The sequence below is a fragment of the Xyrauchen texanus genome, chromosome 32, assembly GCF_025860055.1.
Source record: "Xyrauchen texanus isolate HMW12.3.18 chromosome 32, RBS_HiC_50CHRs, whole genome shotgun sequence".
Taxonomy (NCBI): Eukaryota; Metazoa; Chordata; class Actinopteri; order Cypriniformes; family Catostomidae; genus Xyrauchen; species Xyrauchen texanus.
In genome coordinates, this window is record NC_068307.1 from 32,569,411 (window position 1) to 32,593,124 (window position 23,714).

General features: G+C 36.3%; 1 protein-coding gene across 2 annotated transcripts in view; it reads right to left on the reverse strand.

Moving 5' to 3' along the window:
• LOC127625736 (paired box protein Pax-7-like) overlaps window positions 1-23,714 on the reverse strand; it is a 69,647-nt gene that overhangs the window by 43,198 nt on the left and 2,735 nt on the right. The window lies entirely within an intron of this gene.

Consider the following 23,714-nt stretch of genomic DNA (forward strand, 5'->3'; position numbering starts at 1 on the left):
CTTGTATATTAACTAATACATTCTCCTTGGTACAACTAAATCGACAATAGAAGAGAAACTCCCCATTCAACAAGGCAACTGTTCAATGGTTTTGAATGAAAAGACGAACCAGACTGTAGGGGTGTAATTAACAGAAGAAAAGCACTCCTTTCCACAAGGCAACTGTGTCAATAAAAATACAAACCAAACTGTAGATATGCAAGTATTTAGGTGCATGCTTCCATATCCACAAATGCATTTTTCTGGTTGCATGTGCAAATATTTGGTGCAACTAAATTGACAATAGAACCAAAACACCCCCTTCTGCAAGACAACTGCATCAACACAAAACCAAACTGCTGCAGTCTCCAGACAGGCTCAAGAGTTTAATTAAACAAGGAATTAGGGGATTATGTGGAGACTATCATTACAGACCACTCGAGCAGTCTTCACAGAATGTCTTTTTGTCTCCCCGAGCTCTAGCTCAATGATTCTCAATGGATTACATGCGACCGCAGGACATGAGTCTGCATTCATTAAATCAATTCCTTCGTCTTCCCCCTTTTAATTAAGATTGATTTTTGCAACACTGACCAGCACTCCAGCACCCCCCACCCACCCCCCAAAAAGTTGAATATACATCGTTGAATATGTACATATCCTGGTTATCCCTTTGTTGGTTTTCACGAGCATGCGCCAGAGCGATTTGTTGCTAACACACCATGACAACACTCGAGACTGGCACAGTAGTCTACAGATCACTTTCCAAAGTCACCTCACCATCCTGAGAGGGAGGGAAAGACGTGCCGCTGTGATTTTTGCAAAGTTTCACCACATGATTCAAGAGGCGATATTCTGCCAGCATACCCTGCCCTCGCACCCATTGTTTTCTTTTGACAATTTTTTATGCCCACACGAGACCAACCACAAATCCAACCACATGTATTTTTCCTGAAATATTTTTGCAAAACACACAATACATCTGCAAAAGTCTTATAAACATCAAAACTCAGGTTGCCACATCACAAGCTCTACCCAGTCCATACTGCAAGTCCAAGACTGAAGGTCAACAGGCCTCCTGACAGCAGCAAAAGGATTATGGTAATGAAACAGATGCAGGCAGAGATAGAGCAGTGAGTGGGGCATGATACAGGGCTCATCTCTGTCCCAAAGAGATCCACTGATAGGGATGCTATTTTAAAGGGAATGGGAGCCCCAAATGAGTTCAGATGGGTTATGGCAGACATGTAATGTGCTACAAGCATATGGTCCCTGCTAGCTGCTAAAGTGAGTGCGGAATGACTTGGCTGTCTGTTAAAGTGTAAAAAAAAAAATGGCGAGGACAAAATAATCAGTGGTGAACCAGACAAAATAGAGGCAGATCATTTGCACCTTGAACGCAATGAAATCCAAGAATGTAAATATGAGGTCAATTCTCAAGAACCCTTCCCTGTTTTATAACAATAAGGTACACCCTAGCTAATCCTCCACACAATAACAGAGCTGTAATTCTATTTGAGGGTTCTGGGGATATTGATAAAGTCCTCTGCTTACTTATCAAGCAATTAAAGCCTAATTAAGTTCCATTCATTCGGTGCTACATCCTGAATGTGTTTTCCTTCAGAGCCCGACATGATCTATAACTAAATGTTGACTTTGTGCTGAGTATTTAATTCACAACAAATCAGGTGCATATCGGATGCTCAGAGGAATTCTAGATCACATTTCATTTAGAAACAAACCCTCATACAGCAATGAGGGTTAGAAACAGATACAATGGTTATTTTCTAATTGGCAGCTTGTATTCATAGCAAATAGTTTCTGTGTTTCTTGGAAGCTGAATCACTAAAACCAAATCTCTTCCAATACAGGCCATTATCTGCAATAGTTAAGCCAACATACACATTTAGAAATTTTAGTAGTAAACCAAACATTTAGCTAGCTTGTAAAAACAGCACTGTTGTTGTTGCACATCAAATTTTCAGTCGTAGTCTTTAGTTCACTCATTAGCCCGACATGTCTTTATATTTTTCCCCATGTTTACAGAAACATCCATGCTAACTGTAGAGTGATTGCAGTGCTAGCTAAACAGCCATGTTTAAAGACTGAGTATGCAAAATCACATCAGTAACACTACATTTTAATTGCACAATGTCTATCTCAGCCATTGAGGTCTTTTATCAAGTTAGCGAAAAAGCTAGTCATCAGTCCAGGGCCTGAAATTTTGCTCAAACTTCAGACATAGACAGGTTGAATATAATCCTTCAAAACTCCTCCTCCATAAAACCCATCCCCACTTGTCTATTTACTGTTGAAGCTCCATCTCTTCTCTAGGGGCCTTTTAAGAAGTAATCTGTGAGGTAATACAGACTTAATGAACTAAAACTCAACTCAGGCAGCAACAAGATTTTCCTTTCCTGTTTTAACAAAAAGTACCACTGTATTTCAATGTTTATGCACTATTCTTTGAAGTACATTGGAGTATCAGAACCATGGTGTATTTAAGATACCCAAGTGTTACATTCTGATATCTCCAAAGTATCATTACACCATCATAGTGCTTTATTGAAAGGGGAACCCAAACATGTAATGTTTGCTAAATAACATCCTGCCTAAGATCCCAGCTAAAATGGTCTCTTTGTACTTCTGAGATCTATCTTAATCGTTTTAATTATATCAGCCAATAGCATCAAGAGTGATTTGTAAAGCTCCTCTGAAAATAGAATTCGATCTATCATTACCAAACCTAAGAACCAAAAAGGATGTCAAAGATCTTGTTTTTAAAGACAATTGAAAAGCACGATTGAGCTGGAATTCAAAGTGCAGCTTTTGACATCATCAGAATCCCACAAATTAGTCAGGGATAGCAGATAATAAAAAGCCTCCATGACACGGAGAGAAGGAGGTAGAGGCGTCTCCAACCTCATCTGCTAAAATTGCCTTTGAATCAGTATTAGCTCGACATTACGGCAAAATTCTATGCAGCCGTTTTTTTAATACCGTAACCAATGGCCTCAATATCAGCTGTACCTTGCAAACTACCCAAGACAGATGGACAAAAACAGACAGGGCTTTTTGCAGTACAGCATTAGCTCATAATGGCTCATTTTGAAAAGCGTATTAGTTCCAGCATAATTACAATCAAGTCTTACACTTGCTATTTTATAGGCATTCAATAGGACCAGCCTCGGAGCAGCAAATGACACCAGTTGAGTGTAACTGACAACATATCTTTCTTCCATATCCCCCCACACATTCCCACAGGACAAAAATAACAGCGTCTTTGCTTGATTTTTGTTTACATGTTTATTTTGTACACGCCTTTGTCAGAGTCATTGGAGCAATTATACTTTTTGTCACTCACAAGGGAGCACACGAGGAGGAGGAGAAGGGGAATCATAACCAAACAGCTCGTAATGAGTGCAGTTTTCACCGTGCGATCTGATTTGATATCTCTGACATCCATCTGCCTCTCTCCGCAATCTCTCTGGCTCGCGGCCTGAATATAAAACTGTGCGTGTTTCCTCAGGTCTGTTTAGGGATTGAACCTTTGATACTGGTGTAACTTCAGAGGGAGAGGGGGGTGAGGAGTTTGCAGCGAGATAAATAAAAAAACTGACAGAGAAATTTGCATTGTTGATGACCGAGCTCCAACACACTTTTATTACCCCCACAGGGTTAAACCAATCTGACGAAATGTTCAAACAACAAAATGTCAAAAACGTTTAAGAAAAGGCTTGGATTAACAATTGCTATGATGCAAGATTGTGTGCTGACAATGAAAAAGACATAATTTTTTTGCTCAAAGAATGCTCTATCAAAGCTCAGGGGACATAAAGTGGTCCTCAGTTGTATCTTAAAAATACAAATAAGAACATTGACGGGATTCAGAAAGAGTATTGAGCTAAGAAAAACATTTATGCGGATAGAATGTAATATTGATGTAATTTTGAAAAACTTTGAATTTTGATTGTATGCTTTGGTATGTTGGATAATCTCACTGTACTCTACGAGAAACAAGTGAAATATTAAAGAGATTGGAAAAGAAAAGGACTGGGTGCTGACACACAGAAACTCATCTCTGCAATGCTTGCATTTACATTCAAACTGTCCAATGAAGTTCGCCAGATACTTCACACAGACCTGGTCAAACACGTCACTTTACCTTAATTTTTGCTAAATAATTTTTACATAGCTTGTTGTACGTATCAAAGCAGTAGCCTGGTGAAATGCATACTAGAGGTGTTACAACAATGTCTTTTATTCACTTTCACCCAAATCACGAGTAAAACGGCATATTATCAGTTTGTAAACACTAAGGGTGTGTTCACACTTGCAGTTCGGTTCTCTTGGTTCTCTTGGTCTGGACCAAAAATGAAAATGATAAATGTAGTCCTGGTTCGTTTAGCGTTCACACTGGCATTTTTAACAACAAACCTAAAGATACAAAACAGAAGGCATCAGGGAAAAGTCATGACCTGATTGGACAGCTTTTATGACGTATATTTTTGATGGAACTAACTAAACATCCAAAACAATGCTGCCGAAATGCGCTCGTTGGATGTATATATGTATATATTGTGGTATTTTTACCAGCTGAGAACAAACGAACAAACAAGCTAATAAAATATGTAAAGGAGTCAAAACAACGGCAGGAATTCCTCCGTTGTACACACAAACAAAGATATCCTGCAAGGACAGCTGACGGCGTTTCTGACACCTGTACCGAACTGTAATGGGCAACATAGCTCCTATCATGAGAAGAACCAGGTATGCTTGAGATCAGTATTAGGCAAATTACTTATTTTTTTTGGTCCGTTTAGACGTCTTTGGTCCATGTTGTGTACATATATCAGCTTGAACCGTACCAGAGTTTGTTTGGAAGCGGACCGAGACCCACTTTTCAGGCGGTCTCGGCCCGCTTGTTTAGTGCGCAATAAGGTTCAGGTGACAGCGTTCACACTTGTTCAAATGAACCACACTAACAGAGCAATCGCAACAGAGTTCGTTTTAATCAAACCAAACCTGCCTAGTTTGAATACCCCCTAAATTTTCACCCTTTCCTCACTCAATGATATCTTATGACATCTAGACACTTTTACTCTCATTGATGGCTTGTAAAGAGATACATTTTAACATTTGCCAACTACATTTACAAGCATGTTTGTGTGTGATCAAATTGCACAGTAGCTCAACTGAGAGAGCGACTTGCGATGTGAAGGACCGGAGTACGAGTCCTGAAGAGCACGCGAGTTGACACATGATCTGAAAGTGTTGGAAGCACCTCAAAATGACTTGGTTGCTTCAGAGATTGCTTTTTCATCTTATATTTACTTTTCATGACACTATCGTTTAGGTTTAAGCCAAGCTTTAAAGTAGTACGGTCAGTTTTGTTTATTTAACCTTAAAAAGCTCTTAAATTTGACTCTCTTTTAGCGGCAGTCAGTGGACATTTCATTTCAGGACTGCCGTGATACGCAAACCACGTAATATAGCAAACCGTAATTTTTCCAAAATGTTGCCCTGGTACAAGCACTGAAGGGAATTCTTACTTCTTAATTCAAACTTCTTCAAACTGAATTAAAAGCTAATATGTTTGCATGGTAATCTTTTGAAGTAAACTATTTCACTTTGAGCTTTAGTTTTCTGTCCTTTTCACCGAATCTAACTATCTCCGCTCTTTCACTGCCATTGTCAAAAGCAGTCTCTCAGGAACATTCTTTTAGTGCGTTCCTTTTCACAACATCCAGGATAAAAATCACATCCTTTAGAAATGACAAGAGCGATGGAGAGAAAGATGAGCCCAGGGAAAATAGACAAAAGTAAAAGAGCAAAAGGAGGGGAGGGTCTATAATCTTGAGGCTCCTACAACAAACAATTAGACCTTTTTTTTCTTTCAGAGAGGTTGAAAAAAGAAGTTTAAGAGAGGGGCAGAAGAAGCAGCTAAGGCGTTGCTCTTTTATAGCTCTTGTCATGTGCTTGAAAGCGCGAGGCAGCAGTAGGAACACACGCCTGAGGTCCAACAACTGGCGGGGCCTGGGGCCTCTTTGCGCTTTCAGCCTGCATAGACGCTGCACCTCAGGGGGCCATTAGGGGCTGAAAAGGCCCCTGACAACACTGGGTAGCTCAGTGGGGTATCGATAAATGCTGACATATTGACTCTCTATGCCCCAGCACCAGGGGATGCCGAAGGCGTGCCGAAATATGAGAGCATGAAGGACTTGAAGGGTGGGATTTTGTACATAAATATTGATACAAAAAATCCTAGTAAAGAAACATTATTTATTTTTCAAAAAGATTCATAGAAACATTTCCATGAATTTCATCTGAAGAATTTGTCTGAAGATCTGTTATTTCCTGATTTTATTTATTATTATTTTTTTTTGGCAAAACCTGATGGTCATGTTATCCAGTATGATTTGAGCAACCTTGCAGGAGTGGCTGGTCTATATGGCAGTAGGGGCAGAGCCCTGCCTTAATATTCATTCACTTGAAAACATTCATCCATATGATAAACTGCCAATAATGTCATTTGTTTGCTCGTAAATGTGTTAAAAATGCTGGCTTATGTATTTAAAAGCAGGCCTGGTATAAGGTTTTATCCTATTTTTAAGTTGTAAAGTAGCTGAAAGCTCTGTTACACAGTGTTTAATATAGATTTACAAGCAAGTTGGGCAGAATGTCTGTTGCCCCCCACCCCCCAAACTCCACCCCCCAGTTTTACAATGACATTTGATTTCGGTTTTGATCTAAAACAAGTCAACAACGAGTAAGGGTGCAGTCTTGTGGTGGAGTAATGCAAGGACACCACATATCGTGTAAGCGCATTTGTGTGTATATAATGAGTTAAAAATCTGCCAAACCTATATCTGTGGTCTCGATCTGCTGCTGCAACCTTGCACCATAGAATCACATTAATATACCTGCATTTTTTCAAAATGTACATAAAAGTGGCTCGATGTACATATCACAGTAGTTTCCTGGTGAAATGAACACTAGAGGTGCAACACCAATGACTTGTCGGTTGTTTGTCTGTGTGAGTTTGTGTTAGGTGTGAGCACATGGCTTAGTCTAGTGTTTATATTTGCCATGTGCTCTCCTAACTCCGCCCCCTTGTTCCCTCTGGCCTCACCCCTAGTTTTGTCCTCATTATGCTGATTGACTTCACCTGTTTCCTCTTGTGCCTTGCCTATATATACTGTGCTCCCTTTCCTCTTGTGTTTGTTGGATCATTTTGTTCCCATGAGTGTTTTCATGTGTTGTCTGTCTGTCTGTCTGTCTGTCTGTCTGTCTGTCTGTCTGTCTGTCTGTCTGTCTGTCTGTCTGTCTGTCTGTCTGTCTGTCTGTCTTGTGTATCAGCTATTCAGTTTGTTATTGTGTTTTGTTCCATTTGTTTTCTTACAAGTTTTCTCCCATGTGAGAGTTTTGTGTTTCATGTTTGTTTAATAAAATCAATTGTTTCACTCATTTCTGCAATTTGGTCCTCCTTCCTGCTTGCGTACCGTGACAAGAAAGAATCATATATTTCTTTCTTTAAAAATGTTTAAAATCTTTGTTCATCGTCGTTGTTTTTTTCCTAGTTTAAAGGGGGAAAAATGTTTAATGTTTTAATAATGTTTAATGTGGTCTTAGACTTTTGAACTTCACTGTGTCAATGTATGACAAACCATAGAATAAATACTTAAAAATGTTGCCTCAGTATGCACGCTATTTTAGCGTTTGACATTGTGATTACAGTTTCATTCACCAATGCTGTAGGGTAACCTTTTAATATAAAAAACAATGCTATTTAGCGTTGAATACACTTGAAGTTACCAAGAGAGAATATTTTTAACAGAATTCTTTTAAATAATTTTTTCCACAGAGAGTGAGTTAAATGAGAAATGGAAGACACGTCCCTGAGCCGTTTTCTTTAGGGTCACCATACCCTGCCTCTGTTCCTTGGGGGCTTAGTTTTCAACACCAGGTCACCATTCTCCATTTTGCCAAAATGGGATTTCATTTTCTGGGGTTGGGTCCCTGCTAATTAAGGTCACAGCTAATGTAATGAAATTAAGAAGGACCACAAAGCACAAAGGGAACCCAAGGGGTCCGTGCCAATAGTGCAGAAGCCCCTCCAAAGGGCTCTGCAAGATCAGGCAATGCAAAGGAAATCAAATACCAACACTGAGCTTTGAGAAACGGCTGCATTTTTATCCTGAATGTAAAGGAATGGCGTTTACTGTAGGTAAAGCAGACAGAATGCATTCAAGGATTGAGAAATGCGCCTGAAGGATGACTCTGGAGTCAAAGCACTCAATTCTTTCTTGAAAAAGTGGTTATATATTACAGACGAATCTCAGTGCCAGTGCGCGTTCTCACTAGAGAGGGATATTGAAGGACTTTAAGAAAAAACCCAAGGGCAGTGTTGTCTTCTGGAACAATCAAAATGACTCAAATAAACTGCTGACTTATCCTTATGGAAAGAGTAGTATGCTCTTAGTAGTATCTGCTTTTCATACAAACGTTCCTATGAATCCAAGGACCTGTAATGGCAAAACTTACATGGCAAATCTGAGTACAGCCTGAGACATTGTTGAGATCTATTCTGAAGCTCTAATGAAGACAAAAGCCTGTGATTTTTTTCTTTCCCATGTGGGGATATACTCAGATACTAGAGCACAGTAATAGAAAACTATGTGCAAAGACTGGTAAATCAATTTAAAAACATCAGTCCTTAGTGTTGCAATTATACTTATGCCTTCGTCGCATTTGATGAGGTGAATCATACACATGAAATTCCCAAGACATTCTTCAGGACATATGGAGGTCTTTAATAATTCCAGTTTTTTTAGTTTACCTCAGTAAGCAGTCACAGCATCTGATGGTAAAGTCAGATATCAGCGCTCTATATTGTGGATTTGGATCGTAAGGGCATTTTAAAATGAGACTGCATGTTCCCTTAGGAGAGACCGACAGGGGACACCTAAATAAACCCATTAGTTAAAAATGGAACGCTTGCCTTTTTGATGTTACAGGGCTTGCTGTCTCGCTAAGCACACCGGTCAACGCCTGTGTATTTTTTAACTTGGTGGAAAGAAGAAACACATTTGTGATTTGTAACACTCCATGACACGTTTATTGTCTTTTTGAGCAGCCTTAAAAACGAGCAGCTACACGTTAAATGAAAATGATGAAGATTCCATTTGCAAAGCAGATCAGAGGCATAAAATGGGCAATGTTATGGCCGTAAGTAGCATGGGCTAATGGTGATTTTAAAGCAGTCGTGCATGGTGTGAATGGCTCTAATTCATCAGCTCTCCGACTGGGCACAGGGCTCTAAACTTAATTAGTGTTGCACATTATGTGGGGCATTTTCTACATTGTAATAAAATTAGGATGAATGCTAACTGTACTTTCTAACATGCCTTGGTGTAACGAGGGGGATGCCAATAATTTGGCTGTCAAAAATGTTGACATCTATAGCAAGCATGGAGAAACGCAGAAGGCAAATTTGGAAATCATTTTTAGACATTGAGCACTGTTATGGCCCGGTCAATTCCTTTGACATTTCTGAAAAAAGGGGTTTCTCTTTAAACAATTTAAACGATTAATAAAGGTATGTTTTTACCCACAATATTACATCTATTCCACTAGCTACACATAACATGCGTGATCAGTCATGATTTGCGAGATCAGCCGAGAGAGCTTAAAATCACAATGTGCTGAATATTTTCCTAAGCAGTGGTTAAATATAAATGTACTAGAGATATGATAGACCTCACAAATTTGTGAGAAACCAGAGCTAATCAAAACAAAGTTAAACAACAAGCAAATGCTGGTTTGTTTATAAAAGTATTAATAATCTAATGAAAATGTGGTAACACTTTACAATAAGGTTCCATTTGTTAACAACATTAGTTGACATGAACTAACAATTAGTTCATACTTTTATAGCATTTATTGGTTACACTTTATTTTACAGTGTCCTTGTTACAGTGTAATATACAAGTAATTACTAATTAACAACATGTATTTACAATAGGTTTTGGGGTATTTGCTTGTAATTATGCATAATTGACTGTTATTACTATTGTCGATACATGTAATATGTGAAACATAAACACTATAATAAAGGGCTACCCATTCTTTAATCTTGGTTAATGTTAATTTCAGCATATAGTAATACATTTTTAGCTGTATTTGTTAATATTAGTTAATGCACAATTAACTAACATGAACTAACAATGAACAATTGTGCTTTTATTGACTAACATTAAAAAAGATTAATAAATGCTGTATAAGAAATATATCGTTCATTGTTAGTTCATGATACCTAATGAATTAACTAATGTTAGCAAACATAACCTTATTGTGAAGTGTTACTGAAAATAAAAAGACAAAGACGGTGATTTTCTCCATTTAAAAACTGCAGCAAATTGAAAGACTTAATTTAGTGCATTGAAACTTAATTAAGAGAGCCTTTCCAAATGATAAACATATTATGCCAATTAACAGAGACACACTTTTGAAAATTCAATAACACTTGCAGAAACAAAGAAGAGTCGATCATGTAACAAAGAAATAATGTCACTTTTTTGTAGTCTTGTGAAAACAAAGACCAAAAGTGAATGGGTTTTATACGATTACCATTGCATTATATGTTGTAACTGTGTTGTAATAAATATTTCAAGCTTTTCACTCAATATCATCATCTATATAGAGGTGCTGCAAATGTAGCATTTTTTTTTTTCAAGCCAGACAATTCAATCAAAATCCTCACTTTGGAAGATGCACTTGAAACAAAACCTTGGAGAAAACAAGAGACATTTTTCCTTTCTATTTGTTTTCAGAGAGGTGTCTTGAGTGAGTGAAAGAAAAGCAACCAATTATACCAAAATTGCATTCTCTCTAAGAAAAACATTGAGTCAAAACCCCATGGGAACTACTATAGAATGCTAAGCACTCTCATCCTCTTCAAGATCTATCTAGATAGAAAGATAGATAAATGACTTTTGGAAACATTGTCGTTGTTGAGACAAGCACTTACATGAGAAGGCAACCTTGATGTCAACTCATTCCTTTACCAATATCACCTCTTGCCTTTGAGTGATACCTATGTCTAATGAAAGACACGACCTATAATACCAAACGCACACTGACTCGACACTTACCGATACCAACGTGCCCCCATGATTTCAGAATTTGTCCAGTCTCGAAGTTTAAGAAATATGTGCCTAAAAACATACAGGTAGTAGGGTGAAAGAGCAATCACAAATTGGTTCTCCAAGACAGAAACAATGAGATTGAGAGCAACTGGAGACTATCTTATAAATCTCCAGCTTCTCATATTTTTCAGTTTAAGAAGAGATCTCAACAATATCTCAAACTGTGCTCAGATTTGCTAAAACACCAAAATCTGCATGCAAATTCAGTGAGTGTCCCAAAGTACACTCACTGAGCGCTTTATTAGGAACACCTGTACACCAACTTATTCATTCGATTAGCCAATTGTTTGGCAGCAGTGCAATGCATAAAATCATGCAGATATGGGTCAGGAGCGGTTAATCCTTGTTGATGAGAAAGGTCAATGGAGAATGGCCAGACTAGTTCAAAGGCTACGGTAACTCAGATAACCACTCTGTATGATTGTAGTGAGCAGTATAGTATAGTAGTATCTCAGAATTCCAAACATGACGAACCTACAGGCGGATGGACTACAATTATTGATCTTTGCCTGGGTGTTTCTTCGCCGTTTATTTAGAGAAGCCTCGTCCCCACTAATATCTGTCTCAACACATAATCTCCCTCCTCCCCTCCAAGACCTCTTCATTGTGCTCTTTTCATTACATCTCACACGTTTAAAGTTAGCAGTCTCACTGGGGTGAGTCTCCGAGGACCAATTGTGTTGCTAATGTTGACACCTGCCAGTGCAGAGCCGAGCGAGCTGTTGTGCCCACTATGGACTGATGCAGATCACTTCAAAATAGGGCTCACTCTGATGTTTGAAGAGAGACAAACCAATAGAGAAAGAAAGGAAAGAAAGAACGAGAGATATAGAGGAGTTTGGATGTTGGGGGCAAGTTTTTTTAAAGGCTGCTTTGGTTCTGTTAATCATATTGCTTTTTGCAAACATTAATAATTGTCAGCTACAGTAAAACCTTCTAAATAAATATAATTTCAATCTGAGACCACACACTGTAAACCCTAATGTTGCCATTACTGGAAAAAGCAAGTTGGCATTACTAAAGATGTCAAGTTTTTGGCCTCAAATATCCTTGAACTTATTTTTCTCAATAATCCATAGACTTAATAATTTAAGTGTTAATTATTCAAACTATTTAGTACAAAACTAAGGCTATAGGGAATACCCATAATGCCTTGCACTTGAATTATTGAACTTGGTCAAAGGGAACATATGTGGGCATTTAAATGGCTGTTATTAAGAATTCTTTTGTAGGTTAATTTATGTTGTTTTTTGCAAATAGTTAATTCGTGTGATGTCACCATTAGTGTGATATGTGTCGCATTTGGTCAAGTTGGACCCTATTGCCACCATCTCAGCTCTCCTTGTTCTCCTTGTTCATGTGCAACTGAAGTACAGGTGTCTATATGCATTTTGTGGAGAAATACATACATTTAATGACTGACCTAGAATCAGTTATAATCGTCTTTTTTAAGATGTGTAATTTAATGACTGAAATCTGAGTTAAGTAGAAACAAATCTGAGTTAAATCTACTTGCATCTAGTTACCTTAACTTAAATAGTTGTATATAATAAGTTTATTCTATATTGATTTATTCTATATCATCACCATGTTTAGTGAACTTAATTACACAAGTATTGTAGACACCTTTACTCAATTGAATTGATAGAACAAGTTTACTCAATTAATTGATAAAAGTCAACTTATTAGGGTTTTCAATGCATCAAAATTATAGAAACAGACAGAACGATTTTGAAGTCATAATTATGCACAATAACAAAGTAATATTTAATATTAAAAACTATTCCTAGGTCACTAATCATACGTTTAAGTACATTTGTGACATTGACATTCTAAAAGGTCATATTGGCTTCTTTGGAAGCACACAAGATGCTCATTCCTCATATTATATGGAACATCAGAGTCGGGTTGCACCAGCTTTGTGTAAGTTCTCAGGTAAGTTAGGATGTAAATTTCACACAAGGGCTTTGTAACTACTAGTTCGTTTGTAAGTAAGTCAGTGCTTAATTTGGTTGCACCACCTGTTCTTAAGGCAAGACTTAACTAGTAGGTTGTAAACTCTTCGTAAAGTAATGCGTAGTCGCATAATATGATGTTTGCCTGTATTGATCCAATCAGCAGCCTTCAAATTTGTACACAGAAGTGTTAAAGCCGTGCATTTCAGTTTGATCTTGTTATGGTTGATGTTCAAACCTTGTTTGCTCAGGTAACTGTTAGCTGTAATAAATGACATCCTCATTGAAATGCGATATGTAATAAAACAAGATGTCATTAACTGTATATTTAGCCTATGTAAATAACAGTATTTAATAACTGTATCTAAAACGAATAAGGGACAATAAATAAATAATGACTTATACAACAGGCTAGAAAAACAGACATTTATTTATTTTAATATATATATTTATCTCGTATATGTTGAAACCTGACACAGGGTGGTGTGCACAGGAAAGTGCACCTTTAGACCGGTTTCATGCTGAAGAAGATTTTACATAATGTTTTCTCTCTTGTAAATGTAAATGAGTGTAATGCCAACATCATCATATATGTCGAAAGGACTGAAGCCTGTCAACTAAAACATGAGCTCATTGATGTCATTAAATGAGTCTTCTTTTTTATTCCATCTGTTACTCCTGGTCGGAGACTTCCATAAATAATTAGTTTATGTATTGGGTAACGTCCTACCTACTCTGTTAAAAATGTTCTTGTCAAAAAACTGTAAAGAACTGGCCGATGGGTTGCCAGCATGTTTAAATGAACGGTGTCTTTCTGTTGCTGAAATTAACAGCAAGATACTGTTTTTACAGCTACAGTATACAACTGTAATTTAGCTGAATATAGCTGTCAAATTAAATACCTACTGTTGTTGAAATGAACAGCTAAGTTCCCAGCATGCACTGCGGCATGAAGAAATTACTCGATTTTTTTGACTATGGTTTATTTTGATGTTGTTTTTGTTGAAGTCTAAGTTACTTCTATTTTAATGTTCAGCTTTTACTTTTTTACGTAAAAGTATGTTTGATAATTGTCACCATTGTTGCGTTTTGTATGCCGAGAGTTGATATCTGTGTGTTTTGTCAACATGTGTCATGCTGTAAGTTCAAAAACATCAACACTCAAACTTCCTGAAATATCCTTTGCCATTTTTGCTTCTATGTTCTTATGTGTAATGCATCACTATTGACTCATATAGTGCCATTTGTAAGATAGGATCAGACATTCAGGCTGACCTTAAATTTTGTCTTCCAAGTAGCACTGAGCAACAACTTGTGTTTGGCTTAAACATAAATTGACTGGCTGGAAGAACATAATATTATAATATAGAAGGTCCAAGGTGCCAGCTCAAGAGAACACTAATCAACTAACCATAATGGTGACTTCAAACAAAACACAATTATTGATAACAAAACAACAACACTAATTAAACTAAGTCTTCTGTTAAGTCTGAATAAACACTTTTGTACATGTTTTTTTAGCCCCAATGCATTGCCAAAGCATACATACGTATTCAAGCACAAAGGCTTATGGGGGGGGGGGGTTATTTTACTGTGTACAGGTTGTTGTTTTTCATAATAAATACACTGTTCAATCCTGGCAACATTGTACATTTAATATGTGCATTTTTATTATTATTTGACTTCTCATTTGACAGACAAGTGAAGGCTGTTGTGAGATGATAAAGAACACAGGAGTTGGTAAAAAACATCATGAATACTAACCATGTGCCACAAACTAACATTTTCATGAAGGGTTTTAAAATATACGTTTCAAAATGTCACTATAGCTTTCGCCAAGATGATATCATGATTTTAAATGTTAATTTTCCCCTAATGCCTTGCATACAACAGCTTCTTACTGTTCGTTAACAGTGAGCCTGCTCTTGATCTACCAGAATGAAACATTTTTAACAGCAAATATTGTATTTAAGAATCACAGTAGATTGCTGTTGCTGATGGCTGTAAATTTACAGCAATTTTTTACAGTGTATGTTTAATGGTGCAACGCTCAAATATTTAGTAGTGCTTAAATTGTGACTTTTTGCCCATTTACGCCACAACTAGGCTAAGTTGTAATGCTGGTGCAACCGGCCCCTGACACCAAGTAAATATATATATTTTTTTGTTCAATTCGGTTACACTTTATTTTACAGTGTCCTTGTTACAGTGTAATAACAGGCGTAAGTACTGAGTAATGTTAATGAGCAACATGTAGGTTTAGGGTTAGTTGCTTGTAATTATGCATAATTGACTGTTATTACTAGAGTCATTGCATGTAAAATGTATAACATGTACACTGTAAAATAAAGTGTCAACTCTGACTATTATGCTGATACTATAATTTATATTGATTTAAAAAGAAAATGCATTAGTCAACATAGAAGTCTCAGACTTTTGGACCCCATGATAACTTTTCTAGTGTCATCAAACAGTAATAGTCTTTAGTAGACTGTTTAGTTAGCATATATTCCATAAATATGAAGCATATGAATCTTTTTGGTAATCAACTCCCTTTATTTTTGATTTACATCAATCAACCAATTAAACCAGCATATGACATGTAAGATGTCTGACTGAACGCTGTTAAGCACAATGACTTTGTTCACTTAAATGAACTTCAAGGTAGCACAGCAATAATTCCCAAAGGCACTGAAGGAAAAACAACTTGGTATTCTGAATGTGGTGCTAATATCTCTTTGGAGTGGGGATTCACCCCCGGTCTCTACAGATGTACATTAATGCAGACAACACACTGAGCTCGTCTCCTCCACAAGCGCTCTTCACTAAACAGGCTGCTGTCCAGCCCCATCATGTCAGTTTGAAGCCCTCATTCAAAAGTATTCATGCATCTGCCTTCCAGGCACAATGGCTCCTAGTTTATAAACAGTCTGCCCGCAAGCCCAAAGGCTTTAGTCCACATTGTTTTCATACCCTTAATAAACTTTTTGAAGGAGTTCATCAACTGGCCTGAATAGCCCGTGCACTGAATCTAAAGACAGAAAAATAACAGTTCTTTTTTTTCTCCTACTGCTTTCATTCTTTTCCTCCTTTTTAGGAGCAGTTTCTCTATGACAATGGAGAGAAGAGGCTGTTAGACTTCAGAGGAGTCTTTAGGCCCAGCACAAGAAAAAAGGCAAAATTCAATTAAAGCAACAAAATGCTTTCCATAAAGGGGAAGAAGACAATTGCTTTTTCCTCCATTGAAAAGTGAGAGGATGATCCAAGCATCACTTCATATCTTATTCAAAAAGAGAAAAACACACATTCAGACGCACACACAAAGTGAGAGAATGCAAAGAGCGAGTAAATATGTTCTCAATGCACAAAGAAGATCATTTCAAACCAATCTACAATATAAGATAGAGATCATTTCAGACTCATTTCATTATAAAAATATAAAGCTTGCATAAACCATCACTTGCGTCAATTCCTTCATGGCTAGATGTCCTTATATTAAGCCTGTGGAATCTGTTTTTATTTGTCAATTTTTCTAAGTGCTTACACCCGTTAGACAAGCAGGACACATTTCAGTATTGACTATAAGCCATTAATCCAGTCCCATACCTTTAAAATGGGTGGGGAAATTAAAGGTCTTAAATTGATGCGTTCTCTAATTAATTTCATCCCCAATTAGAACGGATCGCCATTGTCCAATCTGCGTCTCGCCTTTGGGTCCGAAACCACTCCAAAAGATTTGACAAACTTGCTAAATTAACCATGAAATCTATAAAGAGCTGCGGTAAAATGATGACGCTTTCGTGATCTGAAAGTAAAATAAATATATATAGCCTAATATATTTATTAAAACAATAACATATAATATTTTTAAATATACATTCTGAATATAAAATATTATGTTATTATAAATTATAAACAAATATAAATATTTATATATAATAGGCCATAAAATAAAAATATATTATACTTTAATACAGTTGTCTAATAATAATTTAATATGCTATTCCTACACAAATAATAGGTAATACAAGACAATTGTAGAAAGAGATCTTAGAGTCCATCATCTTTGCTTTGTGTTTCTGAATGACGAGTTTGTGCGTTTTAACGCTCTAATTAGATTTGACATGTTCAACGCATTCGTTTCGGTTAATGAATCCCTGTTCAAGTTTTGAGTTCCGAGTCAAACACACCAGCAGACCCCTGGATCTATCAGTCAACACTCCAAAAAAATAAAGGTATATTTTTAAGATTTACATATTTCAATTTCATAACAAATTTCAATCAAATTTAATTGTGTAATCTTTAACACAATCAAATTAATAAAACTTAAAATATTTAAGTTTTTTTTTAATTTTATTTAAAGAATAATCTAATAAATTAATGGCAATTAAACTTCCGTTTATCCACATAAACTTACATAATAATGATAATAATAATAATAATAATTATGCTACTACTTCTACTACTACTACTAATAATTATTATTATTATTATTATTAGTAAAAGTAGTAGCAGTATTATCATTATTTTATTATTATTATTATTATTATTATTATTATTATCATTGTTTTACATTTTATTTCGATTTAATAAAATTTTTATTATTCCATTTTATATAGGCCTATTGTTGTTACTTCATTTAAATATAGTCTATCACTTGTTGCTCTGAGATGACTTTCTCGTGCTTCTAAACTCTATAAGCTGTGCTTACTGATGCGAGATGACCTGTCCGAGTGTGAGAGATGTTACCGGCCTCTGCTATTTTACAGCATCCCGGGATCCTCCATCGTTCCCTAAAAGCCACTTGAACGGATTGCTAAAATACCGGGCAACGGGACCGAAACGGTTATTAATTAAATCCACACGCCTGCGCTGGGATGCGTAATGATTACCAACGTGACAAACGCACAGCGCAGTGATACATGCATGAAATTAAACGGAATAAATTATAGTAACGAACGGATAGCAAATTAAATTCTACAATAAAGACAGTCAAGACTATAAATAGACCAATCATTAAACAACCATGGCACATTTGTATCATCTTTATAGGAAAAATCTTATACGTTTGGGCATGTAATTCCTAAATAACTTTATCAGTCTTCTAACAGTAACACACCATTTGGCATGAAGACTTTTCTAACACGTAACTAAGTTTCATAATGCACATAATAATGTTGCGATCTGGTCAAGAAACGAAAAATATGTTTTGTGACCTCAGCCGTCATCAATATTTTATTTATTTATATTTATTTTAAGGCATAAAATTACATCCATAGAACAAAAACAGTTCTATAAAAAAAAAAAACACGCCATCCATGTATCACATAAAAAGCGCAAAATATTAGTCTTGGATGAATTTTTAGCGTTTATGTGCGTAAAAAGTCTCCATGCATGTCTTCTGTGCTCTAGAATTCCCCGTTAATTGCCGGGGAGTGAAGACTGTACCATTACAACATTTCACTCTCTTATATCAGATATAAGAGGGTGATATTCTCTATTACATCTGCACAGAGATTTACACTGTGTCCCAGATGGCAAAACGCATTTTTAATGAACACTTGACTCAAGCAGACCGTGGCTGGGTTTCAAGATAACGTTGCAACCTAAGCCTTTACGATCATCTTAACTAACGTAGCTCGTTATTATACGATGGAGTAACGCCTGTTTCCCAAACCAGCACGTAGATCGCTCATTATAAAGTACTTAAATGCTTCTTTACGGGAGCTGTCCGGTCCAAAGGTGCTGATCACTTTGGCCAGTATATGTCCAAGTGTTTGGCTTCTCAAAATGAGAATAACATGGAAATACTGACAAACATGGAAGTTGTTTGTAAACCAGTCCAGGCGCCGAAATGTAGGCTACCTAACTATTACAGAATTGAATAATAAAACTTATGATGGCTTTAGTAAGACGGAGTTTCAGATGAATTGATGCTCAATCATAGAGATTATTAAGAGACGCAATAATTGCATGTAACGTGACAATGTAAAAAATAAGGGGCTCTCACATAACCTGAAGTTTTGTTCCTCTGGCTGGAAACAAATGCACACAGAACAAGAACAAGATTTAAGAACAAGATTTAAATAATGGCCATCGGTATTGATTGACCTGTCTATATGAATAGATCATCTCGTTAGTTGAAGGCACTGTGTACTTGTAGCCTTACTGCCATTATGCATCATGCAATGTGTTACTGCCTTGTAAAAAAGACAGGCGAGCCGATTTGAACAAACCATTGGAGGAAGAAAGAAGAGGAGGAGGAGGATGAAGAGAGAGAGGGAATCTCTCATTGCAAACTCTCACACTAATCTCCTCTGTTAACCATATTTTAATTATTTATTATCTGTGTGGTCTCATTTCTTACATATATCTTCTTAAATAATCGGTTTAAAAAGAACATGTATTCTTTTTATTGCCCATACAATTATGCTTATCAAAGAAGGCTAATATTACCTTACTGTACCTATTATATGTCTTGTAAATTTAGACCTATCACGCATGCGCAGACTGCGGATACTGCCTATTGATTTCATAGCGATTTCCATTATCCTCTGAAATAGTTTACAATGGCTTTCCAGTGATCAAAATATGTAAATACAACTTATTCAATGTCCCATTGTCTTTTTTTATAAACTGTGAAAGATGCCAGAAAGATGCGTTTAAATTGCACTTGTCCAGAGCGTTTCAAAGCTCTACGAACGTTTTTACGAACTGCTTAGAGATTAAGTTCTACTTAAGTGCTGCTAACGTCCTACTTAGTGCTTCGGGAAACCCAGTCCTTGATAAGTAAAAGACATCCACGGATCAAAGATCATAAGCTTCGCAATTTCCTAAAACTGCCTGAGCCTTCATTCTCATAATCTTCATGTCATCGCTTATTTTGAAACATCTCTGAAACGCACATCAAAATCTACATCTTGACAAATTCAGGCCCTGCCTCTGGTTCACAAATCATCCGTGGTCTAAACATGACTTGTGCATTAGTCTGTAATCCCTGTACGGGACTAATTACGATTTCCGACATTTACAGCGGAGTCAATAAAACCCTTGGACCATAATTAACCATTTAATCAGAGTAACAAAGTGTTAAATTCTGCTCACTTTCTCACCTATAATCTTTATAGTCTTCCAATGGAGTTATATACAGTCATTATCAATTGATAAAAGGGCTTAGAACTGTGTTAAACCCGTCCAAAATATTATTCAATCAAGCAACCAAAAGCTTCAAGAAAATGATTTACAAATAGGAACATTTATTTTGGGAGCCGTGAAAAACAATAAATAAAAAGAACACAAATAAACAAACAAAACATATTAGGGAGTTTGTTAAACAATTAAAAAAAACACTTATAAAAAATTAATACAAATAAAAATGTTGTTGTTTCGGCTTTGAAAACAATACGATTTTCACCATTACAAATGCTTGAATCCACATCATGGTCAGTTGCATCTGGTTCGGTATATTAGATTGGTTCCAAGAATAACAAGTGCCTTTATCGGGATGTTAAGTAATGAGGACTGTAGTGGTGAAAAGGACGCATGCGTCTAATCAGCAGCTGCAGTGCAATGTTATTATGAGCTTATATCTGTTCAATTTATTATCCTTTTCAACAACAAAAAATATATAGGCCTATTACCAGAGTACAGGAAGAATTAACCACTGTCCGTGGTATACAACTGCTATTATTTATACTATAAAATGTGATAGCCAATTGTATAATATTCTATATATATAGCCTATAAATATACAGTATATCCCTCTCCAATCATACAGCGCTGTGTTGAGATGGGTGAGAAGAGGTTAATCCGTGTTTAATAAAGGGATGGTCCACACTCTGATGGTAATGTTATCTCTGCCCAACATTTGGGTCTCCCACAATTTCAGCCCAGCCAATATAAATGCAAGAAAGTGCAGATGGGAGTGACTCTCGACGCCCGAGGAGAGAAAAAATATTAATAGCTAAATAACTTACCCTTACTTTCACTTAATCTTCTTCTCTCCCCTTCTGTGTCCCTGTAACATTCTATTCCAGATGGATTTGTTTAAAATGTCTCCATGCGCTTCTCTTTCACTGCGGCTTTAGACTCGAAAGTATTTATTTTCATATAAATGTGGACCAACGGAGAAAATGCATCACTGGTGCGCGTCTAAGAAATGCACCAAAACTGAACATTTCAGAAAATTTGAAGACATTCTTTTTAAACAGAATACATATAATTAAATAGAACAAAACGTCTTAGTATTATATATTTATTTATTATTAGTATTATTATGGCTTTTCATATGCAAAATATCCTATTATAAAAACAGTAGCTATTTTACTCTTTTTGTTGAGTTTTTAACAGTATGGGCGACAATGGACCGAGCCCCCATTGCGAAACACACACATCTCGCATGTGTGTGTTTATCCCACAACAACACTCTTAAACCCCTGACTGAACTCTGTTTGATTAGTCTGGAAACCTCAGGTAATCCACAGATTTGCTGAAGTGTCCACTGCCACTCTCACAAATGGACGCGTGGACACGTTTAACTGATGCTTCAGCAGACAAAAAGAGCACCAGGTGAGCTGTCAGGCGCGGGGCTGTAACCTATTAAAGACTAATGAAGTTTGGCAGGTCTGCTGTCGCTCATCATATTTGTTTTCATTTCCGTAACGAGGAAGGCATTTGCACAAGAGTACTATTATTGTAGTGACCACTAAACCAAACCTGGAAGTCATAGTTAAGGCTATTTAGGATGTATATCTACAGTAAGCAGTGTGTCGTCAATAATAAACAATATTTATGCAATTTGTTTGTTTGTTTTCATAGGAAAAACGCTTTGTCCGTCAATATAACGTAATCAAATGCGAAATAAATAAATAAATAAGCTATATCAAATACATTCCAAATCTCACGAATTTACGCCCTGGGCGAGTCAGTGTGAGCCGTAGATGAAAGTGAAATGAAATAAAGGAGCTCAGTTTAATCGCGGCTTAAAACCTCTTCTACATTACGTTTGCTCTCGAAACCCCGGCGAGTGAGCGCTGGATGCGGATAAATGTGTTTCTTACTGAAGCCTGCGAGCTATTACACTCCTCAGCAACACAGACGCCCATTCAGCACACACCAACTCTAATAAGCCTTAACATTATTAACTGTTATCCGGATGGTAAACTTAAAGAATCCCTTCAAAGAATTTAACAGGGAATTTAGTGTTGCGCCAAAAATGAAAGACTATAAATGACAGATTTACGGAATAATTAACACAGATATAACGCATTCCCAACAAATAAACAACCACACACGTGCGCTTCTGTTATATATATCCGTCGTGAAACAACCAATGGGCAGCAGCATTGCATTTTCTCCCTCCGTTTATTTAATAACACATTTTTTAAAAATGTGTTGGCCTGTGTATTAATGCATTTAAAATAATGTGTGAATAAGTAATATAAGCGTATCATTTTTGAGCCATAGAGTTGGAGAAAACAGAATCAACATAGATTTTGCATTGTAATAGTCTCAAACCAGCAGGGCAGTTAGGCACAACTAACACCGCACAAAAGATGCCGTTTTGCACCATGAAATGTTTAGCTTACAATTGTAAACGCTTCTTCATATTACAAAACTATCTGCCAGCGGGGAGCACTGAATAATTTATCTGCCTTTCTTTTTCTCTTTAGCCTTTGCAATAAGTTTCCCCCCTCTTTTCTGAGCTCTTTGAATGGGGGGTCACCGGTCCAGTTACTCTTTTCGCTGCCATGTCCCTGAGCTTTTGCTCTTTTGTATCTCAGTCTAAAGGCTATAAAGGCTAAAAACGAGATCGTCCATAACCAAGGCAAAAAGTGTTAAAACCTATCGTGACCCATGTCAATCTAAAAATAATTTTCTAGCCCGCGTTATTGAAGAAAAAACATTTGAATTACATTTAGGCTATTATATTTATAAACATTTATAAAACTATAAAAGTTGACTTATGTTTAATTTGTTTAATATAAGTAATATAAATATATTTACATTAAATATAGGATCTAAACATAAATAATATGAAATAGGCTATATTTAAATATTGGTTATGTATAAATTGCTATAGCTGTGCAATTCAATTTAAATACACAATATCATAAACACCATATAATAATAATAATATAAAACTTGACTTATGTTTAATTTGTTTAATATAAGTAATATAAATATATTCAATATTTACAGGGTCTACACATAAATCATATTCGATATATATGGATTCTATATTTGAAAGTTGCTATAGCTGTGTAATTACATTTAAATAGATTCCAATTATTATTTTCAAATCACAATATCATAAACACCATATAATAATAATAATAATAATAATAATAATAATAATAATAATAATAATAATAAATCGTACTAATGAGAAATGCTGACAATTCATGTCACCTCCACGGGGTCCACATGTCTCGTAGGCCAATAATGTAGTTGCTTATACTGACATCCATTCTCAAAAGGGTCAAACTGTCAGTTGTCGTTTAGGGGGGTGGTTAAAACGAGCAGGGAATGTGCCACACAAATTAATTTACCAGGCTAAATACCTGACGCCAGG